A 27534-nucleotide genomic window follows, 5' to 3' on the forward strand; every position below is an offset into this window, starting at 1 on the left:
CTTCTCCTCCGCCCTACCTGCCCACCCCCTCGACAAAGAGACGGTGGGAAAGAGCGGAAGCCAGGCTGCTGTTACTATTGGGGTGCATGGAGCCATCTTACCTGCCTTGCAGCTCTGTCACGTGTCTTGCCGTTGTCTGCAGGCAAACACGTAGGGTAAAAAAAAACTCGCGAGTTCAATCAAACTTCTCAAACTCGCGAGAAGTTTGGTTTTACCCTACGTGTTTGCCTGCAGACAACAGCATGACACGCAACAGAGCAGCAAGACAGGTAAGACATGCGTCTCACGTCTCCCCGGCCCCTGGTGAGGAGGAGGGAGAAGAGACGGAAAGACATGTCTTGCTTCTCCCCCACCCCACATGCCACCCCCCCTCAATAAAGAGCTGGGTGCTGTGGAAAAGGGAGCCGGGTGGGTGCTTTGGGCGTCTGGGGCTGCCGGTTGCCTGACAGAGAGGTGGAAACAGGGTGGGAGTTTGCAGGCAAGGGGGTTGGATGGATGGGAGTCGGGCAAGTGCCCAGCGAACAGCTGACGAGCGGCTGTGTTGCACTGGCACAGCAGCGCAACACAGCAGAAGCCATGAGGTGGCCACGCTTGCTGTCTCCTGCACCCCCAAAATAATAAGACCACCCCAATAATAAGGCCAAGCCCTTATTTTGGGGTTCAAAAAATATAAGACAGGGTCTTATTTTTGGGGAAACATGGTAGTAGAACTAATATTTTGGTGATAGTTCCATTGATAATTCAGGAATAATAAGTCACAAGTATTATTTTTCCATGAATAAAAGCCTAACAGCATACTATTCTACTGGTAAAACTATAAGGATGAATAGTAGAATAATTGAAAACCATAGACACACAAAAGCACACACATGCACAAAAAAACCTGTGACCTTCCCTCTGCTCCAAATAATCTCTTCAAGAAGAGATTTCCCATGATTTGTAACTAGCAATATCAGGAAGTACATTGTTGCTTATTTTCAGTGGTGGGCTTCAAATAATTTAACAACCGGTTCTCTGCCCTAATTATCCGCTGGGTGGATGTGGTTGGGATGGGCATGGCCAGGGGGGCGTGACAACACTCAGCCTCCTGCAGCACTCTGCCAACCAAAATGGGGGTTAATTACAAAATGTGGGTTTGCTTTGTGACGTCCAGATTCAGCGAGCAAGGGGTGTGAACTGCAGAGAAAATACACTTTTGTTCGGTTATGAAAAAATTTCCCCAAAGTCAGATGTACACTAAATGTACACTGACTTTTAGTTACACACCTCCCCAGAAAACAGCAAATTTTGAAGCTCCAGGTAAAGAGGATTCATTTTAGGATGAGTAACCACAGTTTACATGTTGGAGGTTCCTAAAGAAATGCTGGGAAACTCTGTATTTTAAAGAACATTTGAAGGAAGGGTGCAGAATAGCCCTTCTCTGCCTGAGGCTATAGAGACCTGGCACCAATCAAAACACTGTTTGTGAAGCAACTGATCAACACTGATGGGATAAGCCACTAGTATATGAAAATAACAGCAAACTCCACTCCTTTCTAGTACTGTTACTAGTTTGGTAATGAAACATCTGCAAGAAAACCATCAAGCTCAGATAGTACCAAGGAACCCACAGATCAACCCTGAGCTACAAATATTCTCTTCTATCGATAAACACTTTTTGGTTAGAGGGACTCAGAGATTGCCTTATATGAGATGGCTCCCAGTGGATTTCATTCTAAATTTTGATATGATTTCTGTAAATAATGAAAGTAGAATTATAATGGCTGAATATTTGATCCTTCATATATCAAAAAATACAAAGCTAAGGAATAAATAAATAAAAAACAGATTTGAAAAAAGAAAAGGCTCAGGAAAGAAAAAAGTGAAAGTGTAAGAAAGAAAGAAGAAAAAAAAAGAAAAACTGAAAAAGAATGACTTCCAACTTTCTTTGATACAGATATAAGTAAAAAAAAATCAAACTCTTACTCTAAGATTAACATTTATCTACATTATTTCCATAATCATTTATTTAATCATCAAGCCCAGATCAACTTTTAATTTCAGTTTCTCAGAAAAAGTCCAGTAATGGTTCTTATCACTTTAATCACTATTTGTTAACAAAACCACAACTGAATTATTTAATTGCACCAAGTCTAAATAAAAGAGGAATGGAAAATCCTCTAGTGTAGACCCACACTTCTCAACTTTGGCAACTTTAAGGTGCATGGACTTCAGTTCCCAGAATTCCCCAGGCAGAATGAAGTTCACCCATCTTAAACTTGCCAAGACTGAAAAATGCTGATCTACAGATAGGGATTTTTCCATTCCTCTTTTACTGGTTTCTACTTACTTGTGAGGAAATATAATTATAATTAAAATCCCCATTTCAAACTTACCCCACAATAATTATCATGCAAAAACACCATTTCAAACTCACCCATGCAAAAATCCCAACTGTTTTCCTGCACCACCCTGGAAGCCAAAACAGGGTATGGGGGGGCGCGACATCTCCCGTGCCCCATTTTGGGCCTAGAAGGCCTCCTGCACTAACCTTGAATCCAAAATGGGCCACGTGGGTGGACTCCTGTGAGGGACAGGGTGGGGTGGGGCCAGCCAGAGGTGGGATTAGCCGTTGCTCTAAACTGGTAAAAAACTTAACAACTGGTTTGCCCGAACCTGTGCAAACTGGCTGCAACTTCTTATTGTTCTTATTATCTGGCTAAACTCATAACAAGAGAAATAATACAGCATTAGTTACAGTACTTTGATATGAATAATTGTATAATAAATATACAACTAATTGTTCTGCAAAGTCAGATAGAACTTGTAGACATTTCTACAGCCCATACTGATTTGGAAGTATAAACATTATGTGAAATGTTATAAACCACCTAATAAACAGACTTGCCTGGCATCAGGATCATTTCACATATGTACTGTCAGTTCAAATCTACTTTCTTGAAATTATTATTATTATTATTATTATTATTATTATTATTATTATTATTATTATATTGTTATTATTATTATTTAATATTATTTATTAATATTATTAATCTCTAAGAATACATACTTTTAGGATGGATACTTTTTACACAGCTTTTGCTAACTATTATTATCAATGTATTATAAATATAGTAACCTTGCTGTGCAGCCTTAACACATAGCATATATTTGTCTATGCTGTAATCCATTTTTTTAAATCAGTGGAACCCTTATTTGTTCATACTTGCTGAAAATGCATAATGATCAATACTTTATTTTTGGAGCTGAAGGAAAAACAATTGTGTTCTTAATTGAAAGTTTAAAGATTATTATGAAGCATAAACTTTTACATGGCTACTTTAAAAAAAACAATACTTTATTGGGTCTACTTTTATTCATTTTGGATACCACACATACTATATTTCCCATTTCTGAATATTGAATATTTAATTTTGTCTCTAAAATGAAGGAATTGTAATTAATATATTCAATTATTGTTAATATATAATAATAAAGATTGAAAATATGAGAGATAATGCTAGTAAAAATAACAATGTTTATGATGACAATCATATACAGGTACAAAACCTTAAAAGGGCATCCCATTGCATGTGCAAAAATTAACTAATATGTATGACTTAGACATACAGTTTCCCATAAATTCCCAAGAAATTAAAAAATAGCAAAAGCAACACAAGACTAAACTATATATTCTCATTAATCCACTAATTCAGACTTGTAAAAAGTAAACATATTAGTGCTGGTGCATGCCCTCTAGAAAATAAAATAGAATCTGGGAACTACCTGAATGGGAATCAAAAGATGTTACAACATCTGTCTTTTTCATAATTAAATCCCATACGTTTTAACATCTTGGTATTTGGAAAATAATTTGAATGTTGACAGCTGCATTTATAAGTAAATAACGTGCAGAATTTATTTTATCCAGTCCTACTGCACAATAACAGTATAAAGTTTTGTTTCCACTTCATATGTTTTTACCTTAATGTGTGGATGACAGGGCTAAGAAAAAAACAGCACTGCAGCTACCACAACATGTTTTACAAAGTTCCTTTATGTAAGTTCCTTGATAAACATTATTTTAAACCTGGCTAGTTCAGTTTAAAAGCATTTTGACATAATAGATTAATATGAAAGGGTAGAACATAATTATTTTAAGATACAGTATAGATATTTTGTGTTTGTGCAATGGTACCACATGAAGAATCAACATGATAAATTGCTTCTGTGGATCTCTTAGTTTGACTTTGCCCTTGTGGATCACATACTCTATATTCACAACTATCAGCAAAACATGAACAGTCATCACGCTTTTTTTTAAAGAAGTGCTTGATATGAACATGTATATTATAGGAGAGATAATAAAGTTCCAGATTTCAGTTAGAGAGTGATGAACTTCCTTATATAAAATAAAAAAGCAGCATGAACATCTGGCCATTCCCTCAAAATGAAGTTAAGTATGTCTTTATTTGACAGGAGAGGAGAGTTCAGATCCAGATCAGGTTTTGGACTACATTTTGGAACAAATTACATTTAAGCTTCAAGTTCAGATTTGATAAGTGAAATTTTAAAAGTGGACTTTACACTGAAGAAAAGTTGCAACTTTATTTGTTCTCACATAATTCACTTTTACTTGGGACTTCCTTTGTCTAACGTTGGTAATATGAGACTGAAAAATGGATTACCTTCAATTTTAAATTCCTGTCAGAATGAAAACAGAATCAAATTTGAAAACAAAATTTGTTATGTTCGAAACTTAATTAGAATACACCAATGAAAGTAACAGTCCAGCTGAAGTTGGAGAACATAAGGAGGAAAAATCTGTTTACTTCATATTACAGAATATAATCACTCATAAGTAGCATTTTTAAATGCTAAGGTTACTCTTTTTACAATTCTTTGTATTGGGAGCTGTCAGGATGATGTCCTGCCTTTCTGAATTTATCAAATACCAATGTATTTAATGTTATACAACGTGTAGTCAAGATATCCTTTGAAGCTACAATTAAATATGGGCATTCTGTATCCAACACCTTGCTGTATGAAAAAATCAATAAATCCCAGTATTATTATATGCACACCTAGCTCTTCACAGCCACATATTTTTTTTTTTTTGGTTACACCCACATTGCTACTTAGCTCCATATACACAGATATGGTAAAAAACATATAATGCACATTAAATCAATATACAGTTATTTAAAATGATGAAATATAAAGTTAAAATTTATAGATTCTGGGACACCTGTGGGAAGCAATCTCAAAAAACAAAAACAAAATAAAATTTTAAGTGAAATTATTATTTTTCAAATACAATATTTAAAGACAAAGAAAGAGAAACTAAGACATTGTCTATGTATGACTTTTTTTCTACAAAAGAGTCTTTGGGTTATCAAGAGGTAACTCCTAAACTGCAGATAGGTCTCAATGCAGGAATGAATACCTGCTTATTATAAGAAGGCAAAATAGATATAGTGGCTTTTAAAGAATAGCATAATGAGAAATAGCTGAGGAGGAATCTGAATTGGAAAGTTCATGGCTCAGCCTCACATTATACTTCATAATGTTAGCAACTGCCCTGTACTAACTTCAATAAAGACAAACCAAACTCAAGACTAATACTTCATTATGATTTTTCAATATCATTTTTTCAGTCTAATTATCAATATAATACAAAACTCAGACAATGTCCAGAATATGACCTTAGATTTTCTTTGAGATACTAAAGTGATTGTTGAAATGCTACCTGTACTATGAGCTCAATACAATGCTTAAATCATAAAACTGAATGTACTTTGATCAAGTGCCTGATTCTCTATTTTTTTAAAATGAAAAATGAACATGTGATTCTTGGGCATTTCATAAGAAAGTCTCTTTCACTTAAGTACTCCTTAAAAGTTAAAAAAAAAAAAGGAAACGAAAGGATACATTTCTGAGAAATTCATCGTGTCTAACTTGCAACAGCTATTTGAAATATTTATTTTTAAAGATAAGTTATCCATTAGCAATTACAATTCAAGAAACATAGGAAAATATAATAGTACTGGAACAATAATAGCAAAACCATATGAGTTGTGGTTATATTTATATTATAAATATAATTATATTATGCTTACATGTCAAGTTTTTAAAAAACTCAATAATTCAAAAACTGCCAATGAAATGGAAAGAAATAAAATAAAAAGAAGAGGTGTTAGGATTATCCATAATTCTCCTCCTTCCCCCAGCATGTATCTTTACTACAACAATTATTTAAGCTTTCCTTTCAAGGATTTTGAAGTTATGCTTTTGGATTAAGTTCTATGGAAAGTGTAGTCATACTGCTTAGAAAAGTGTCCCAGCAGTTGCAACAGAGTTATGAAGGGCAAAGGATTCCTTAATACAGACATACTTTATTATGCTTTCTATGTTCTAAATATCCACATTAGCCATCTAAGTGATTGTTGTACAACTATGGCCCAGGAGGAGCCTGTCAGAGGCTACAATTTGTTGCCCATGACTGACAGATTCTGTTGCATACCAACAGGAAAATGTCCCATGTTCTTTTCTCTTTGTCTCATTTTACTGTCTCCTCTTTCTGTAAAGCATGAATGGCACATGACATGGAAGAATATATGAAGGAAGGGTAGAAAGAAAATTGGATTTCCACCAAAAAGGGGAAGGCATAAGGAGAAAAAAGGATGACACTGCTGCAAAGAGAAAAGATTAGTTACCAAAGCAGCAAAGAAAAAAGTGCAAACAATGAGGGAAGATTACAAAAATGTTTCTAATAAGCATCCCTTGATTCATATAAATATAAAAGAGAGAAAAAAGGAAACAATCAGACTTTTAACAGTAGGTTATTATAGCCAATCAAAATAAAATAGTTTTTAGTCTTCCATGGAGACTTCCATTCTATTTCATGGTCTGGTCTGGTCAACCTCTTATGAGAAGTACAGTATAAAAGGAATAAGAAAGGAAGGTATACCACTGAAACTGGGGAAAATAGATCAAGTTTGAGTTAGGCGCTCAAATGACACATTTCTTGTCAATATTTGAGGATCCAATGGATGCCTTTGGGCTTGTGTTGCTATTTTTAAATGGCAGGTCAGTTTGACAATAAGATATCATTTCCTCATGATTTTATTGTAGCTGAGTAGTTTTGGCAAGAACTACTGCACCTTGGATTAGATAGGCTTCACAGTTGATTTTATCCAGGATGGTGTGAACTCTTCGCAGTGCAAAACCCAGTCTCATCTTGGCTGGGCAAAAACCACTCAGTCCTGTGGTGCTGGGCCAAGCTGGTGCTGGACTTAGTGCTGCAAAAGTCTTTGTACCATAATGTTGGGGTTCCCAGGACTTTAGTTACCAGTTTGATGCTACTTGGAATACAATGCTCTGATAACAATAGTTTATACCTTATCACCATGTGATTGTTCTAGTACCATAATGGCGAACCTATGGCACGTGTGCCACAGGTGGCACATGTAGGCCTCTCTGCGTGCACGCAAGCCCTTGCCCCAGCTGAGCTCTGCACATGTGCTTCCTGCCGGCCACCTGATTTTTGGGTCTCTGCACTGCTGTTGTTTAATCAAAATGCAGTTAAAACACTATACAAGCCATTAAGTATATAACTATATACATCCAACAGGACAGGATAGATAGAGGTAAATTCTAGAGAGGCAGGAAATGCATCACTGAACAATGGAGATGAATGCTAGAGAGGATAAAGCTGCATACAAGGCAGACATAACACCTGTAACAGCGTAGGCATGCACGGGGCAGCTTCAGGGAGGCCTGTAGGGCCCAAAACAGGGTGTGGGGGGTTGTGTGCGCATGTGCAGGGGGTGGGGGAGCAAGAAGGGGTGGCACGTACATGTACAGGGGGTGTGTGGTGTGCACATTGCAGGGTGGATTTGATTTAAATCGAGTTGATTTAAATCACAATTTAAATCATGATTTAAATCACTAGTAAAAAGGCTTGATTTAAATCAACTCGATTTAAATCATAATTTTTAAAGAGCAACTGTCATCTCTGCTATTCCTTTGACCCACTGTTTTTTTTTATTGAAAAAGTTTTATTAGTGAAACAAACACAATTTCCCCACAACCCTCCCACCCAACCCCCCCTCCCCCTCCCCGACTTCCCAGAGCAGAACACAAGGTATTTCTATTAACTTTTAACAATAAACTAAATTGCTTAACCAACCATTAAACTAACACCCCCTAAAAAAATTCTTAACCCCCCATAGATAAAATCCTACTTCTTAGACATAATACTTCTAATATCACTTATATAGCGCTTATACAGTTAATAATAAGCTATTTGATATTTTTTAGTCTGATACTTATTTTGAATATAATCAATCCATCTTCTCCAGTCCTGTATATACCTTTCTTGTGTGTGATCCTTCAAATATGCTGAAATTTTAGCCATTTCAGCTAAATTAGTTACTTTCAATATCCAGTCATCAATAGTAGGCAAAAAATCCTTCTTCCAATGTTGTGCTATCAACAATCTTGCTGCTGTTATCAAGTTCAAAATCAGTTTAGTCTCTGCAACTGTACAATCCGTAGTTATACCCAGTAAAAACAACTGCGGAGTAAATTTTAGTCTTTTTTAAAAAATATTCTGCATCACCCACCAAATCTTTATCCAAAATGCTTTGATTTTTCTACAAGTCCACCATATATGATAATAAGTTGCATCATCACAGTCACATCTCCAACATTTAGCTTGCACATTAGGATACATACATGATAATTTTTTTGGATCTAAATGCCATCTATAAAACATTTTATAAAAGTTTTCTCTTAAATTTTGTGCTTGTGTAAATTTCACATTTCTAGTCCAAATCTTTTCCCAAATCTCCATCATCACTGGCTCTTGAAAATTTTGCACCCATTTAATCATGCAGTCTTTAACCAGTTCCGTCTCAGAGTCTATTTCCAATAAAGCATTATACAGCCTTTTAATATGCATTTGTTTTTGATCTCTAATTTGTTTTACCAAATTCTCCTCATTTTGCACAAAGCCAGTTTTTTGAACCTCCTTCCATCTAGCTTGAAGCTGACCGTACTGAAACCATGTATAAATTATACCTTCTTCTCTCAATGTATCTAAAGATTTCAAATAAATTACCCCCCTTTCCATAATAAGAAGCTCTTTATAGGTAATCACCTCCTGTTTTTGTTCTATACTTATATTTTCTATTGCATGTCTTGGATTTGCCCATACAGGTATCTTATAATTTAACTTATATTGATATTTTTTCCAAACCCTCAACAAAGCATTTCTAAGTATATGGGCCTTAAATACTTTATCCACTTTTTTGTCATATAACAAATAGGCATGCCATCCATATAATAAATCATAACCTTCTAAATTCAAAATTCTCCCCTCAGTTAAGTTAAACCAGTCACTAATTTGTGATAAAACCGCTGCTTCATAATATAATCTTAAATTAGGCATTTTGAGCCCCCCTCTTTCACGTGTATCTTGTATAATTTTCATCTTTATTCTGGGTTTTTTCCCAGCCCAAATGAAAGTATTAACACCTTTCTGACATTCTCTCAAATTTTCATCCTTCTTAAGCACAGGTATCATTTGGAACAAAAATAAGAATCTAGGTAACACATTCATTTTAATTGCTGCAATTCTTCCCAATAAAGACAACTGTAATTTTTTCCAATTCTCCATATCCTTCTGTACCTTCTGCCAGAGATCCTCATAGTTATTTTTGTATAATTTTGTATTTGAAGCTGCTATATACACTCCTAGATATTTAACCTTTTTAGCTATTTCAAACCCTGTTATTCTTGCTAGTTCATCTCTTTCAAATACAGACATATTTTTAGTTATCATCTTTGTCTTATGTGAATTAACTTTAAATCCTGATACTTTCCCGTATTGATCAATAATATCCAATATATATGAAGCCGACTCTATAGGTTGGGTTAAGGTAACAACCAAATCATCTGCAAATGCTCTTAATCTATAATCTTGATGTCTAATTACAATACCCTTCAATTTTTCTGAGTCATGTATCTTATTCAATAGCACTTCCAAAGTCAAGATAAACAACAATGGGGAGAGAGGACACCCCTGCCTTGTTCCTTTCTCAATTCTAAAAATCTCTGTTAAACCTCCATTAACTATTATTTGTGCTGTTTGCTGCTGGTATATCGCTCTAATTGATTGTGTAAAATATTCCCCAAAATGCATTTTCTCTATTATTTTAAACAAAAATTGCCAGTTCAAGCGATCAAATGCTTTCTCTGCATCCAAACATATAAACGCTGCAGGGACTTGATTATTTTTTTCCAAATATTCCAGTAGGTTTACAATTTGTCTAACATTATATTTCATTTGTCTCCCTTTTATAAACCCTGATTGGTCATTATGAATTATTTGTTGTATAACTGGCATTAATCTATTAGCTAGTATTTTAGCAAAAATCTTATAATCAGTATTCAAAAGTGAAATTGGCCTAAAATTCTCAGGTTTGATGGAATTTTGATCCTCCTTTGGGATTAGTGAGACAAAAGCTGTTTTCCAAGAAGGTGGTACTCCTCCTCCTACCTGTATTTTATTAAATAAGATTTTAAGTGGTTCTAGCATTTCCGATTGTAAATGTTTATAATAAACAGCTGTTAGTCCATCTATTCCCGGAGCCTTACCTATTTTTAATTGTTTAATTACCCCAATAATTTCCTCGGAAGTTATTGGCTGATTCAATCTTTCTCTCTGTTCCAGCGTTAGTTCAGGAATATCTATCTTTAAATATGTATCAATATCAACATCTTGAATTGAGTCTTTAGCATATAGCTTTGTAAAGAACTCCAAAAAAGCCTTTTTTACTAAATTCTGTTGGTAAATCTCCTTACCTCTAAATTCTATCTTGTCTATAACACGTGATTTTTGTTTTTTTCTCATCGTGTAAGCCAGCCATCTCCCAGGTTTATTGGCATTACAGAATGTATTATGTCTGGCATATTGTATGCTGGTTGCTACTTGCCCAGCCATTAACATATTAAATTGCTCTCTTAAGATATTTATCATATCTTTTGCCTTTTTGTCTCCCGGATTAATTATAAGCAATTGTTCTTTCTTTTTAATTTTCTCCTCTATCTCTTTCCGTCTGTTTTGTTGTCTTAATCTATATTTATTGTTCAGAAAAATTAATGTTCCCCTCATATATGCCTTACTTGCATCCCATACCATTTCCATCGAGGTACCTTTATTCATATTGTTAACAAAAAATTCTTTCATTTGTTTTTTAAGTTCACTCAAGTTATCTTCATATCTAAATAAATTTTCATTTAACCTCCAAGACCTCCTTTCCCCTCTTTCCTGTTCTAGTTCCACCAAACCGGGCTATGATCAGTTAAAGTTCTTGGACATATCTTCGTCTTCTTCACCCTAGAAAAAAGATCATTTCTGGTTAATATAAAATCAATCCTAGAAAAAGATTGATGCCTATCTGAAAAAAAAAGTAAAATCACTTTCCAATACGTTCCTTTCTCTCCAAATGTCTCTCAGCTCCATATCCTCCAAAATATCAAAAAAAGATTTAGGCAACTTAGCACGCATGGATATCTTGGAAAGACTTTTTTTATCTTTCTGGGTATTTATTACCCCATTCCAATCGCCCATTAAAAGTAAAGATCTATAATCCCATTGTAGTATTTTAGTATGTAAAAATTTATAAAATTTGTCTTGCTGTTGATTAGGTGCGTATACTCCAATTACAAGCAGCTACCTTTGACCCACTGTTGACTCACCGATAGTCCCAGTGTTGCAGAATATACAGCCTCATGCTACATAACTAAGCTCCATTTCATGCTGAATAAACTAAATTATTTATGTATCTTAAATAGAAAACTATCTTACGATAGATTTTTACCCTGAAAGTTTTTTATTAAAATAAATTTGATAAAAATCAAAAAAATCTGATTTAAATAAAAAAAATCTGATTTTTTTGATTTTTTAAAAAAAATCATTGATTTTTATCCACTCTGGCACATTGTATTATGAGTGTGGGCACACATGCACATGCTGTCGTACATGCGCACACTTTTTCGGCATGCAAGGACAAAAAGGTTAGCCATCACTGCCCTAGTATAACATGTTCTATATGTATTGCTTTTGGATTAACCTAGAAGCTATAATTCTAAAGCTACAACTGGTATGGAATGTAACAGCTAGATTCTGAACTTGCTGTACTATTGTTGATATCTATTCCTTCAATTCCTTATTGAAAAGAATTTGGTCAGGACTTCTAAGACGTCCCGCTGAAGGTCTTCCATTTTTCTAAGGCTAATGACATATGGATCTGGTGACTGAAGACTTCCACACTCTGGAATGTCCATCTCCTGGAACTATAGATAGCTGAATCCCTGCTTGTGTTTAACAATCAACTGAAGTATAAATGGCTCCAACACAACAACTGAATATTGAATATGCAGTGGGAATTATTCACCCTTTAAAACAGAGGTGTTTCATATATATATATATATATATATGTATGTATGTATGTATGTATGTATGTATGTATGTATATAAAAAAAAGATACATTGCACCTTTACAGGGAGGATATCTGAGAAGTGGGTGTGGCTCACCGAAGACGCCTTAAGAGGCAGAAATAGCTATCTGAGTCTCCCAGAGAGCAACACAGAGTTGCAGTTTTTCAGCAGAAAAAAGGCCCAGAAACTTATGAATGAGATTTCACAGAACCTAGGGCTGTCGAACAACTAAGTTTACGTAGGTAAAACCTGGCTAGAAAGAATATGCACATAAAAGCCTACGAAAAAGGAAAAAAGATACATTGCACCTTTACAGGGAGGATATCTGAGAAGTGGGTGTGGCTCACTGAAGACGCCTTAAGAGGCAGAAATAGCTATCTGAGTCTCCCAGAGAGCAACACAGAGTTGCAGTTTGTCAGCAGAAAAAAGGCCCAGAAACTTGTGAATGAGATTTCACAGAACCTAGGGCTGTAGAACAACTAAGTTTACGTAGGTAAAACCTGGCTAGAAAGAATATGCATCACACACACACACACACACACACACACACACACACACACACACACACACAAATATATACAGTATTTCTGGTACCCATAAACTAATGTTCTCTTTTCAAAGAGAAGAGCTAAACTGAATTAAGTGAAGGAAAACACATATGGTAATATTCACTAGACTAGATAGTGCAAGAAAAAGAATCAATCCATCAATTTAGCATTATAAGTGAAGAAGTCAGCACTTTATTCATAAATATGTTTGTCCATATCCTTGAAAATTGTGTGGAAATCCTGCCCTTGTTATGATGCAATGATTTACCTAATACTTTGAATATTAGAGAAAGACAGAAAGCTACTGGTGAGACAGCTACGCTGACATACCAGATATTAAGCTCATTATTGTTTCATTTCTGGTTGGGTTAATAAGTTTCACTGTGTAATATTGTGACATAGTTACCGAGGAGCTTTTACACAACAAAAAAAGTTGTGACTGCACATAGGAATGAAAAGGCTAATTCCACAAGAGGCTTGGTAAAATTATCATTTTAAAGAACAATATTTAATAGAAATTACATATATGTTGTCATGCTTCATGCTCTTGCATATGCCAACCACACAATGCCATTTTATGAAAAATATATTAGTATAAAAATACTATAAATACTATGCTATTTTTATCATTTTTGGTCTGCAGCATAGTAGAATTCTAAAGAATAATCTTATAGAGATTATATTTAGACATATTCAACTAAGTGTTTATTTACTGTGGGTATCTGAAACACTAAACTTATAACTGAGATAGTTGAGAAAATGGACAATGTATATAGGGCTATGTGGAAGATCTTTCATTTGATTGTTTTTTATTATTATATATTTGGAACAGTTATTATTTCATTTTGAAATATCAAGCATTTATATATTTTCTTGTTTATTCTAAAGTAAAATAAAATTCTAGCAAAGGGGGACATGAGAGAGAATTTACCAGATTAAACCTTTTGTTCCTGTCTATGGTTCTAGTATAAAGAGGTATTTAACAGCTGTCATTTACATTGTCCAAAAATGGTATGTTGAAGTTAACATTCTAACAGCATAGACCTGGAGATGGGCTACCAAGAAATCTCACTAAATTTAGCAAGGAATAAATTCTGTGGGAACAGATCCATGTGAACAATTTTGCATTCTGAATGTTGGTACATTGTTTGTGCTAAGATCCCAGGCTACAGCTGACTATTAATTTTGACAAGAAAAATTTAGTCCAGATATTACATTATTATTTCCAGTAAGCTTGAACTACAATTGTTGCTGTTTTTCCTATCAAGCAATATTAAGCATTAGCAAGAACAGAGGCATTTCTCTATCCCCAACTATCTTACACTTGATCATGATATTTTACTTATATTATCTATTGATAAGCACAGTGAAGTACCCATGCAAAACCACAGTGAATAGAATACTTGATTATGGGGTTCCCAAACTCTGGTCAATGGACCAGTACCTGTCCATGGTCTGTTGGGAACCGGGCCATGCAAGCGGCAAGCAAGTATGCAAAGCTTCAATTGCACATGTGTAGAATCTAGATTGCACATGTGAAACCACCCCCCGCCCCCACACTGTTGCCATTGCCACCAGTCTATGGAACCAGAACAGTTGGGGACTACTGCTATATTAGAATAGAATAGAATACAGTACTTTATTTGGCCAAATGTGATTAGACACTCAAGGAATTTGTCTCCAGTGAAGATGCTCTCAGAATAACACAACAAACAGAATAACAATAACCATAACAACACCAACAACAATAGAAGGGGATAGCAAGAAAGATAATAAGGATAATGATAATGCTACAGCTGTACAACATGAGTAAATGTACAGAGACATTAGACAATACTGTGAGAATTAGATGTTGAGTAGAGTAATGGTACAAGGGAAAAAAACTGGTCCTGTGTCTAGTTGTTTGGCATGCAATATCCTGTAATAAGTGTCCCGAGGAAAGGCGTTGAAACAATTTATGTCCAGGATGTGAGGAACCTGTAAATATTTTCTCAGTCCTTCTGACCGCTCAAAATGCAGTTGTTCTATGGAAGGAAGGCTGGTTGCAATTGTTCTTTCTGCAGTCCTAACTAGCTGATTTTTTATTAAAAGGGGTTTTGAAGCTTCATTACTAAAATAGCATGTTTGATGTACTAAATTTTCTGTCTGATTTTCCTGTGAAAGTAATTGGCATGAGCAGCAGTGCCTAGCTTTTATTATGTCCAGGTCTTGGAGATAAAATTTTCAGCAGAAGATTAACAAATTGATGCCAGTATTATATATATGGTTACTTACTACAAAGCATAAGATCTTTATCGGTACCTGTGACATGATTATTGGTTTAATACCATACTTCGTATTTTGTATTCAGTGTATCTTAACCATTTGATCTAGGTATAAGCAACATGAAATCATCATTCTGTCCAGGATGATTTCATTAATAAACCATGTTTGGCCATGGTAACAATTGAAATCTCAACTACTTGGACAGAATCACTTTCCTACCTCTGCCTAGACAGAACAAGCTTACATTTTAATATACAGTACACAGCTACAACTTACATATTATATTGCTGTTCCTCAGGTTTTTCAGAAGAGAAAAGCTTTAGTCCAATTACAGTACACAAAAGGGAGTTATTTAACTCACTGATTTTCCCAAATGACTCTCAGGAGAAATGATCATATGGCACTTGAAAATACACCAAGTTCTCCTGGCAATTTCAGTTGCATTAATATCCTCTCTCACATGCTGTCCTGAAACACTTGTGTGGTCCTGCTGTGGGCAATTAAAAGTTGCCATGTTTTTACCCCAGAGATTCATGTGTTTTAGTAGTAATAATGAAATATATTTATTTATACAATAACCCTGAATATGCACTTTACATTTAAGCATAAAATAAATTTTAAACAAACATAGGTATCCTTTTATTCATCTTATTGAGAAGAAGAGAAAAAGGGTGTAAAAAACGTATGTATTTGAAAATACATAAGTACTTACATAGAAAGAAAAGGATCTTTATTAATCAAAATCCAAAGAAATTTTCTACAGCTAATACTAACTGACAAGTACTAGCCGAAGAGCCACATAAAATAGATTATGGTAGAAATGTGTGCAGATATCATTCCATCAATTAAAATTTATACAACCCCAACATGTCATGTACAAAATTAGAAAAAATGCATCTCTCTACTTGAAGCCAGTGAAAAAATGTTGTGCACCAGTTATCAAAATGGTATATGTATAAGATTTGATTTTGTTATTAGACCCCAAATGTGTCATTACTTCATGTTTTCCACTTGAGCATTGGTTTGTTTCATAATATAAATTTAATCCATGGGACTTCACAGCTTTTAGCTATGATATATACACAATATATATTTATGCTGCTATTAAAGACAGAATGAGAACTCAATTTTAGACCTAATTAAAATAACTAACTTAAATCAGTGAGGCATTGATTTTGATGGTTCTCTCTTAAATGTGTTTTTTCTCCACATGTTAGGCAAACATACTTTTTTTGCTGATGGCAATGGTGCTATTGACAGGGGGTGGGGATTTGTATATGAATTTATAAACTGTGACTGCAGAATATGTATATGAACATACAAATTTTCCATCAGTGACAACTGCAGCAGTGGGTGTAAAAGTCCAATGGAGCAGAAACAGTTATAGCAATAACAGAATACTATTATATAGATCCTCTGAGTCAGGTTGCTGTACCTCCGTTCTCAATTCTTCTGCCATGTCAACTTTGCTTCACTATCAACTACATTTGAGTATCGTTTTATCCTAACTTGTGAGGACTACTGCATAGTTTAATAGCAGTTATTTATTTATTGGCTATCTGTTCAGGCTTGAAAAAACCTTTGCTCTATACCGCTTCAGTGATTCCAGAAAATGACATATGTTTAAGAACTTGAAGCATATTTAAGTTTTGGACAAAAGCTCTGTGTGTGTGTGTGTGTGTGTGTGTGTGTGTGTGTGTGTGTGTATACACATTTTTTTGAATTAAGTAAAGATCTTAAAAAGTGTTGAGAGACCTATTTGTTTACTACAATTTATAACCCTGCTAGCAGTAGTTATACATATTAGTGAAAAGTTTCTTCTCAATTTATTCATTGCAAATAGTCAAAAATATGCATAATGGGAACCTTAACAATAAATTTATCATTTCTGTAATCCTTAAGACAACTAAATATTTTTCAGTTTCTTTTGGATAAAGAAAAGGATAACATGTAATAGAGTTCTTCTTTCCTCTACTTTTACACTTAGATTCATAAAACTAGGCTTCTAATTCACCAAATCCTCATTACTCCTTTGTGTATAGATTCTTAGCTATTGTTCTTCGTAGTTTCTTCCCTGTCTGAATCTTTTTCATTCGTTTATCAAATTCTATTAACTGCTACATTGATCATCCTTCACAGCCCATTTCAGTAACAGCATGTTTTTCTTCTGATAGAGAGAAATTGCGAACAAGTCTAGCAGAATTTCTAGCTTGTTGACATTCTTTATTACATGTAAGTTTAACTAATAAGAAACCATTTAATTACACTTTTTTTAAAAAAAATTGTCCCCTCATATATGTAAGATATAAAGTTCAGAACTATGAGCTGAAGTCCAGCATAACTGAGATGTATCAGACTTTGGCAAGTTCTTAACTCAAACAATATAAATTAATTTTGTATATATCAAAAAAAATAAAATAAAAGAGCTTATTCAAATCTAATTCTGTTAATTAAACTAATAGAGTAAAAATTGTAAAATTAACTAAATTTCAAAATAAGTTAACTATTTTTTCATAAATTTATGAAAAACATTCTTACAGCTCTGGTTGTGTGAAATCTCATTCACAAGCTTCAGGGCTTTTTTTCTCTGTTGACATTATATATATATATATATAATGCATATTCTGGACATTAGAATAAAATAAAAAGTGAAAGTATATATATATATATATATATATATATATATATATATATATATATATATATATATATATATATATATATATATTATGCATATTCTGGACATTAGAATAAAATAAAATAAAATGCTCCCTTTAGAAGAAAGGCATACACTCTGGAGATAACTTGTCAAAAGTGCAGAAAGTTGTACTTCCAGGCAGGACAGATATGAAGGATAAATCTGTAGAATCATGAAGCATTTAACTGTCTGACCTGTTGACCTGATGCCATGCATAAACTTTCCTGCCTGGGGCAGGAGTAATCAGCCCGGGGGTTAGGTCTCAGTCTTCTGTCTGATGTCACGTGTCCCTCTGACAGTATTATTTTGCATCCATTTCAGAAGGTAGAGTCAACGAATTCAAATTTTCCCCTCAATGAAGCTAAGTGACAGGCACTTCATAGTTTAATTTTGCATAATTACCCCAGAGAAGGCAATAAAATAAAAATAAGCACAATCTGAATGTATTAATAAAAATGCTTACCGGTCACTTAGTGTAAATCATTAAGTCAATTTTATAGGCGACCTATAAGAAAAAATAAATAAATGTAACTGCATGGAACTCATAAAACAACAGAATTATCACTGCAAATATTATTCACAATAAACTTTATACAATTTATTTAAATGTTTGATTGTTATTTATTACATCTGCTCCATAACCAAAATGTCATATCTTACAGAAAAATAAATGGCATTCTAATTGATAACTTTGTTGAGAAACAGTGGACTGAAATTAACTTTACGAGCAAGTTATGGTCAAGTATTTTGCATGATTTGCAAAGACATGATGTGGAGGTAGGCAGGAAGAAAACCTTCCCTTACTGAGATTTTTTTTCTCACACTTTTTCTCAACATATTTCAGAGGAAGAGACACTGTAGCCTCCTGGCCATTGCTAATGTATTGCTTGTATTTTGAGTTGAAATTATCCACTAGGGTGCTGCATTGAAGTTGCCCATGCTATTTTGACACAGCAACCAGATGCTCCAATTTTGCTTGACTGACTCTAAGCTGAGCCAGAATGCCTTAAAGCAACATTGAAAAGGGTAGAGATCCATGAACAATTAAAGCACTCTGGTGTCAAAAGAAGTGTTTCAAACAGCTACTACTGGTACTGAAATGGCTCAGGTGCCCTTTGTCTGACACTCTGCAAGTTAAGATTTAATGCACCAGACAGATAATTTATTTCATGAAAGAGTGATCTCTGTTTCATAACCACAGAATGCAATGTAGGAGATTGTCTTGTAATATAAACCAATAAGGCAACTTTTATTTCTTTTAAACAATATTCAGGAAACTAATAAAAGGGAAAATATTAGTTTGTATTTATCTGCTTCTTTAAGTATATATATCAGCAAATATATAAATTATATATATATATATATATATATATATATATATATATATATATATATATATATATATATATCTTTTTTTCTTTTTTCATAGGCTTTTATGTTTACTTTTATTTAAGTTTACATAGGTAAAACCTGGCTAGAAAGAATATATATATATATATATATATATATATATATATATATATATATATATATATATATATATATAAAGAGAGAGAGAGAGAGAGAGAGAGAGAGAGAGAGAGAGAGAGACTTTATATCAGCAAATATAAATTTGATACAAAATAGTTTGTCGTGAAAGCGACTGCCTGAGGGCTCCTGGATTGGAGCTGAAAGGCGAAAGGGAAGCAGTATGCTCTCTCACATATTGGGGTAGACCGGGTGCAATCAGGGTTTTTTCCTATGTTGAAGGATGTTAAAATGGCCATGGTGGGATGAAATCTCTATTCATCACTTTCAGACCTGTCAGACATTTTATGTTGTTTCTTCTGTGACTTATGGGAGACTGGGATAGCACTATTTCGGCCTTTTTAGACCTCTTCAGCCAGACACACCCATATTTTGTGACTCCTCCCTGTAGAGGTCAAATATTTATTTCTTTATATACACACACACACACACACACACACACACACACACACACACACACACATACTGTATACACACACACACACACACACACACACACTGAACCTTAAAATCAGAAATAAAGGTTTCAGAAAGAAATTTTTGCTATTCCTTATGAGAGACTGGATTTAATTCCTTTTTCTGATATAAAATTAAACTGTTTTTGTATTATGACATTCTTGCAGAGCTTATATTCATATAAGTAATCCGGCCATGAATGGAGTGTATGGTTTTTTAATGTTTTTTAAAACAAATTTTATGATATATTGTTCGCATTATTTTTTGTTGTAAGACGCCAGAGTCCCCAGGGGGTTGGGCGGCATAGAAATGTGACAAATAAATAAATAAATAAATAAATTTAAGACTTAAAAAAATGAAAAATTCTTTCAAAACAAATCATGCATCAATATCTAAAAAGCCATGTCTTTAAATGCTTCTTAAATACAGGGAATGAAGGTACAGTTCTTACATTTTGTAGGAGGAATATTTTATAGGAGAGAAGTTGAAGGTTGTCACATCCTTACATGTTATATCCTGTTAATAATATTATCAATTACTCTCTTAACAGGTTAAATGATCATTTGAAGGAAAGAATCTTCTCAACTATTTACTATTTTAAAAAACCTTTAGAGATGAAGTGATGAAATTAGGCAAGACAAAAGTTTTTTTTCACTGTCTTTATTTAAGTACCTGAATCCAGTTGGATGTAGGTAACTATTTCTGTATTGATATGTTGATATCTAGAGTTTATAGTAGGGCTGTCAAACTCGCGGCCTGAAGCCCAGGTACATCGCGTGCTGGCCATGCCCATTCCCAGTTTAGCAAAGGGGGTAAAAGTTCCAATATATCATGTGACACTGCTGTGACGACATGAGTTTGACAGCCCTGGTTTATAGGATTGAAGTTCAAAATATCTCTTTCCTTTGTGCTGAAAGATCGATATTTATTTATTCTTAATATATTAATTAGTAATATCTAGTATCAGTTTTATTTATATCATTTAACACATTCATTTATTATAAGATAATTTATATTGCATTTATTTTTATAATTTTTCCATTCAAGATTAAATTGGTGGTTGTTAAGGAGACACAAACATGCATTGTTAAATGTTGATATATATTGTACATTTAAAGTTACCTATGAGGCATACCTATTTCTTATTTATTTATTTATTTATTTATTATTTGTCAACAAGTACAAGAAACAAGTAACAGTATAGACATAGATATGGACACATGAAAAATTTTTGGCACAAATAAAAGGATATAAATAAGCAAAACATAGCCATAAACACATAAAATGAGTAAATATAAATGGGAACAATAGGACAGGGACAGTAGGCACACAGATGCGCTTATGCACGCTCCTTAGGGACCTCTTAAGAAACATGGAAGGTCCACAGTAGACAGTTTAAGGTAAATGGTATGGGGGTTAGAAAGACTAACAACAGGATCAGGTAGAGTGTTCCAGACATTTACTACTCTATTGCAGAAGTCATATTTCCTACAATCAAGATTAGAGCGAATTATGTTGAGTTTGAATCTATTGATAGCCCTTGTGTTATTACTGTTGAAGTTAAAGTACTCATTAACAGTTGGACGTTATGGTAAATAATCTTGTGTACTAAGCTTAGGTCAGAACATAGACGGCGTAGTTCATATTCACAAAACTCAACAAAAAGTTGCCAAGATGTCAGCATTTTAGCAATCATGAAGTGAAGTTTAAATCAGTGAAAAATAATCTATTTGAAAACTGTATTGTGCCAGTATGCTGGCATGAAATTGGCACCAAAGGATGAGACCGTGAGAGCTCATGATTCTTCCAGCCTGCCAAACAAGCCTTGGAACAGGATTATTTGGTGGCATTAAAGGCTTTGTGTTGCAGTGAACCCAATCAACACTGCTATTATTTAGCAGATAGAAACCATATACTTTGTCAGTATGTGTCTTAGTGTAGGAAGTGTTACCCAGGTATCAGAGAAAGAGTGGCTGTAAAAAGAGCATCCGACGTTATCAATGTCTACTTGTTGCTTATACCCTTAAACAATGCTAGTACAGTGTTTTATTGAATGGAAATGGCAAATACACATCAAAGCCAGTTTCTCATGTTTATTTGCTAAAGAAGATATAAAATGTATAAGAAAACTATCATTTTTTCTTGTAAATTCAAAGAATTCAAGAAACAATGAAATATAGTTAATATGAAACATAAAGAGACTTAAGAATTATAAACTGAAATAGTGAGTGCTATTTTATACCACATTGATGCCTAAAAGGATATACTAATTTATATAAAAGATCAAAGTAAGTAAGTTGTTTCTGGGTTATTGGCCTCTTAATCTTGTATATTAATTCAGGTAATGTACCACTACCACTATCTTCTATTTAATTATTTTTATTTATGTACCATTAAGCTCAGTTTTCATTACTTTTATTGTAGAAAGTGGATGAGTACATTGTATTGGTGCAGCACTGTCATCTCATTTGCAATCCTCAAAAGACCCCTTTTCGTCCCCGAGAAATCAAATGACATTCTTTAGCAACCTTCTTTTTTATTTCTTTAATTAGAAGTTTTCAAGGACCTCCTTCTTGAACTCTCAACATTTTAATACACTTCTGCCTCACTAACTCGGGTGATTGTTTCAGAGTTTGTGCAGCATACATTCCTGATCTGCAAGAAAGCTGTTTTCTTCGAGGCTTTTCATATTCTGCCCTAATCCCTTGATAATTGCAAAGGCTGTCTCTGCAACAATAAGCAACTCTGAAAGGAATTTCATAGCTGTGTTTCTCAGAGAAAAACTCTACTTGAACATCTCAGCTAAATTTTCTTCCCAGGAGTCTTGGACACAGAATATAATCCTGAGAAATGCCAATATAAAGACACTCAAAGGTTGTTAAATTTGGGTTGTAACAAAACACTGGTTAAACAGGACTGAGGAAAGCAATGCCTTCTGATGGAAGCATCAGGTTAATATGGCAGAACTTCAAAACATTAATTTAATGGTAGATGGCTTATGGAATTTTTTCTTGGGAATCTTTTCATGGTTTTTTTGTAACTTCAGGAGATAATTACTTTTATACTGGCAAAAATAAAGGGTCAAAAATGGGACATGATGACGTCCGGGTGGGTGGGCAGAGCCTCCCACTGCCGGCGCTACCGGTTCGCCCGAGCTGGATAAAACCAGCTCAATTTCACCACTGGCCCTAACCGTAAACAAGTTAGCAATTGTCCACTTTTACTCAAAGATGGCAGATAAAGCAGAATTCCTAAATTTCTCAGAGAACAAGTTGAAACCTCATTTAATGTCCCTGTGTATATGGGAAATAAAACATCACCTCATTTTTCAGAAAGGATAATAGAATTTTTAATCGAAAATTCTTTTAAATCATTATTTCAGACGCAAGAAGCATTTTTATTTATTATTTATATATGTCAAATCGGTATAGATGCTCATCTCACTAAAAGCAACTCAGGACAATGTAAACAATAGGATAATACAACAAATATAAAAACACAGATTTTGCATTAAAATATAAATATTATAAAAAAGAGAATAAAAAGGGCTACCATAGCCATCTAAGCATGCCTCCTATTTCCAGGCAGATTCCAGCTGGATTTAAAATTTAATATTTGGAACAAAAACATACAAAATACAAACCACAGTGATCTCTTTGGCTTACGGTAACATTTACATCCTATAATAGTTCGTAAAGTCTTTTGCCAATTTGGTACAAAGAAAAAAAATATAAGTATAACTGAGAATTATTCTTTGTTAGCTCCTCTCAGAAGAGTCTGTTTGGTGTATGGTTAAGGCACCAGGAGGCTCTGACTTCTAGTTCTTAGGTACAAAGCCATCTGGGCCAGTCACTTTCTCTCAGCCCTTGGAAGGAAGGAAGATTTTTCACTTCTGAATAATCTTGCCAAGAAAACTGCAGCGATTTGTCTCTTAGAACTGGAAATAATTGAAAGGAAAGAAAACAAAAGCTTCCCTAAACCTAATATTTTCTAGTTATTGCAAACGTAAAACATCTTAGACAGTGTGTTATTGTGGAAGGCTTTGCTTGCCTCACTATCATTCTGTCTGCAAGGCAATTGTGGCTTTGCCAATTTCCCTATTATTTTAACAATGAATGTTTCTGTATTCTTTCTTTATATAAATTACTTTTGCCAGTTTGGTACAAAGAAAAAAAAAATATGGGGAATCTCTGTTATTTATTTGATTTATATAGCTGCACAATAAGCGTCTCTAAGTGACTACAACATAAAACGGTGTTGTGTGTGTTTGAATTCAACCAATCCTGCCTAACAAGATGAGATCAATTTTTAATTCTGAAATTCAACCAGCGTAAGAAAAAAGTTTCTGCAATCTCTGGGACTGTATTGAAGGTGAGAGGGGAAAAGGTCATGTTTCCTTATTGTATTCAGCTGTGTTATTAGTTATACACTAGCTACACGTGTACATAAAGAACCACTTTAGTTATAGCAGACAAATTGTTTCCAACTGAAGCAACTAATTAGGGACCTGCAGGATGCAGGATAAAATAACATATAAATTGTCAAATAATGCCTTCTGTAATGTCCATTTGTTTTTCTTAATTTGCTATGCACTTGTAAAACAGGAAGCTGAAGCCTTGAAGTAGGGGAGAGTGGGGAAAACATAGAATTGCTATTACAGTACAAATTTCCAAGCAGCAGGAAGTTAGTACTGTCAGACTGATCAGGATTTTATTCTCTATGTGTAAACCACCTCTACCAACCTCTACTGAGGCGCATCCATCTATATAATATTTTTTACCAATTTAATCTGAAGAAAAGACTTAATGGAAATCCATCAGTGGACATTATAAACTTGAATCACAACATGTAGCTTTAAAAGTACAGCACTCTTCTACTTATAAATCCTACCTAAGCAGCTGTATTTGCACATAATATGATAGGCAAGTCTAATACACTTGCAAAAGTAAAGTATCAGCAGCATACATGTGCTCGGTCTCATTATATAAAAGAATGCATGTGTAAATATCCCACCCAGTAAATGAGATAAATCAGTAATATCTTTAAATCTGGTAAGAATTTATAATAACCATTATTGCTTATTCAAAGGTATGATTCTGACTCAATTATTGGATAGATCTGTGTTGCACGTATCGTCTGTTCTGGCTCTTACAGACTGTACTGTGTAGAGTTTATAAGTGTACATATACATCTCTGTGTGAGTTGGTACAAAAATTACCATATTTTTCAGAGTATAAGACGCACCGGAGTATAAGACGCACCTACCTTTTTTGGTAAGGAAAAGAAGAAAAAGAAATCTCTCTCTTCCTCTGCCTCTGAGCAATTTTGCCTCCTTGCAGCAAACTGCAAACAGCCTGCTTTACTTTCATTTTCGTTTTCAGCATAGCTTGATTAGCACAAGGAAAAAAAAATCTGCTCCAGCAATTTACCTCTTTGCAGCAAGCAGCAGAGCCCTGCGCAAAACAGCTGAGAGCAAATCAGCTGGGAGTCGGGACGCCGATCCAATCAACTTGTGCTAATTGGGCTGTGCTGAAGCTGAAAAAACCTGTTTTTTCTTGCTGTTTGCTTGCAAGGAGGTAACTGCTGTGAGGCAGAGGCCAAAGGGTGGGGGCCAGTGGATAGGCGGGACTACATTTGGTGTATAAGACATACCTAAATTTTCACCCCATTTTAGGGCAGGAAAAAGTGCGTCTTATACTCCAAAAATTACGGTAATTGCAGAATTTCCAATATAGTCCAACAAAAGCTACAGGGTATACACTGCAGGGGAAATTTTCGAACAGTACAATCAGAAAAAGAATTGAAAAACATTTGAAAAACTAGGAACATGGCACTAAATTCCCATGCCAAATCCAAATCCATAAATTTGGATTTGATTTAAAATGTAGAATCTCATTGTTCCTACATGAAATGGTTTTATTGAAATAATTGTATAATTTAATATGCCTATGGTACTGTGGAAATCTCTCAGTAGTACCATTCATAAAACTCTATATTTTTTCAGACTAGTAAATTACTTCAAAGCATTTTGAGAATCTAGTAAATGAGACTGATATATGAAATTTATTATAATTTCAACATACCATGTTTTCCTGAAAATAAGACCCAGTCTTATTTATTATTTTTTTGCCACCAAAAATGGCGCCAGGTCTTTTGGAAGAGGGGAATGTCGTCCACTGACTCACCTCACTTGCGTGCATTGCCCCCCCAGCCTCTTTTTTGCTATCAGAGGCCTTCAGGAACTTCTTCATCCGGCAAGGCCAGCAAGGCTTTCCTGAAGGCCTCTTCAGCCAATAACAGAGCTCCAGATAGATCCAGAGGTCTGTTATCGACTATAGAGGCCTTCAGGAAAGTCTTGACGGATGCAGCAAAAGAAATGGGTCGAGGTGTGCGAGGCTTGGGTGCAACTATCTGAAGATAAATAGTAGGGCAGCTCCACCTCCCATCCCCACCCTAGCTTAATTTTTACCTGTCCACTCTGGAGTGGACGGGTCTTAATTAGGGTGTATTTTGGGAGTAGGGCTTATATTGGCCACACGTGTAAAAATCAACTAGGACTTACTTTCTGAGTAAGTCATATTTTCGGGGAAGCACGGTATTAAGACTTATCATAGATAGCAGATCATTTAAATGTATGGAAAATACATCAATACAAACTAGTCAAGAGACCAAAACTTTTCAATATATATGATTGAAAGTATCTTTTAATTTACTCAGTATTTTCAAATGTCAATAATTATTTTTAAGGAAAAATGCTAAACCATAAACTAAAGCAGAAAAGCAGTGGTTTACACAACTGTATCCACTCAAGAGATCAGTTAGTATTTTAAACATAGTGATGATTAATTATGGGGAATTATTTTGTTCCATATCCTTTAATTCATGTATGACATAACTGTTGCAGTGTCTACTCTTTATAACATAAATCTTATACGTTTTGGACCATCCTGATCCTGTTGGCCTTCCATAAGGCCCTGAAGAACTGGCTTTTATCTTTGGCAGGGTCTAGGATGAGCCTGGCTATAATGGTGGAATTCTGAATGATTGTAGTTTGGGCTTGATTATTTTTGTCCTTCTGCTGACATGTCTTTTTTGCTTATAATCCTATGTTAGTAGCCTAGAGTTGTAATTTGATATCTGAATGGCCATATAAATTATTTTTCTTAATTTACATGGGCAAATTACAATTATGAGTAAAAAAAAAATTAAACAAAGATTTGGATGCTGTACAAGAGACAGTATAATTGAATTTATTTCAGCAAGTACATTCTCCTCATGATCAGGACCATGATTTTATAGGATTTCAGTTGTGGGAAAAATTGTAACCAATTGAGTTATAATTTCCTTTTAAACCACTGTTATTCAAAGTTTATGATCTTTGGGAGTTGAAGCCCACACATCTTAAAGTAGCCAATTTTGAAAAACATTGGTTCAATCCAGTAATGATGTGCTGAGATAACTTTTTATGTCCCATTCCCTTAAGTTCTGAAACAACGCATACAATTTTTACAATTACAACCATTGCCATGTTCTCTTTTCCATATTTGCCA

The 27534-nt window shown here is 34.4% G+C and overlaps 1 protein-coding gene across 3 annotated transcripts in view; it reads right to left on the reverse strand.

Annotated features, from left to right (window-relative positions):
• The window catches only part of TENM3 (teneurin transmembrane protein 3), a 1586501-nt gene that overhangs the window by 1132444 nt on the left and 426523 nt on the right, over window positions 1-27534 (reverse strand). For all 3 annotated transcript variants that reach the window (XM_087874734.1, XM_087874727.1, XM_087874726.1), the window contains one exon: window positions 18465-18506. The gene's annotated coding sequence lies outside the window, so the exon portion shown is untranslated. The remainder of the gene's footprint in view (window positions 1-18464; window positions 18507-27534) is intronic.

Source organism: Pantherophis guttatus, chromosome 8 (genome assembly GCF_059756535.1).
Source record: "Pantherophis guttatus breed Tessera chromosome 8, ASM5975653v1, whole genome shotgun sequence".
NCBI lineage: Eukaryota > Metazoa > Chordata > Lepidosauria > Squamata > Colubridae > Pantherophis > Pantherophis guttatus.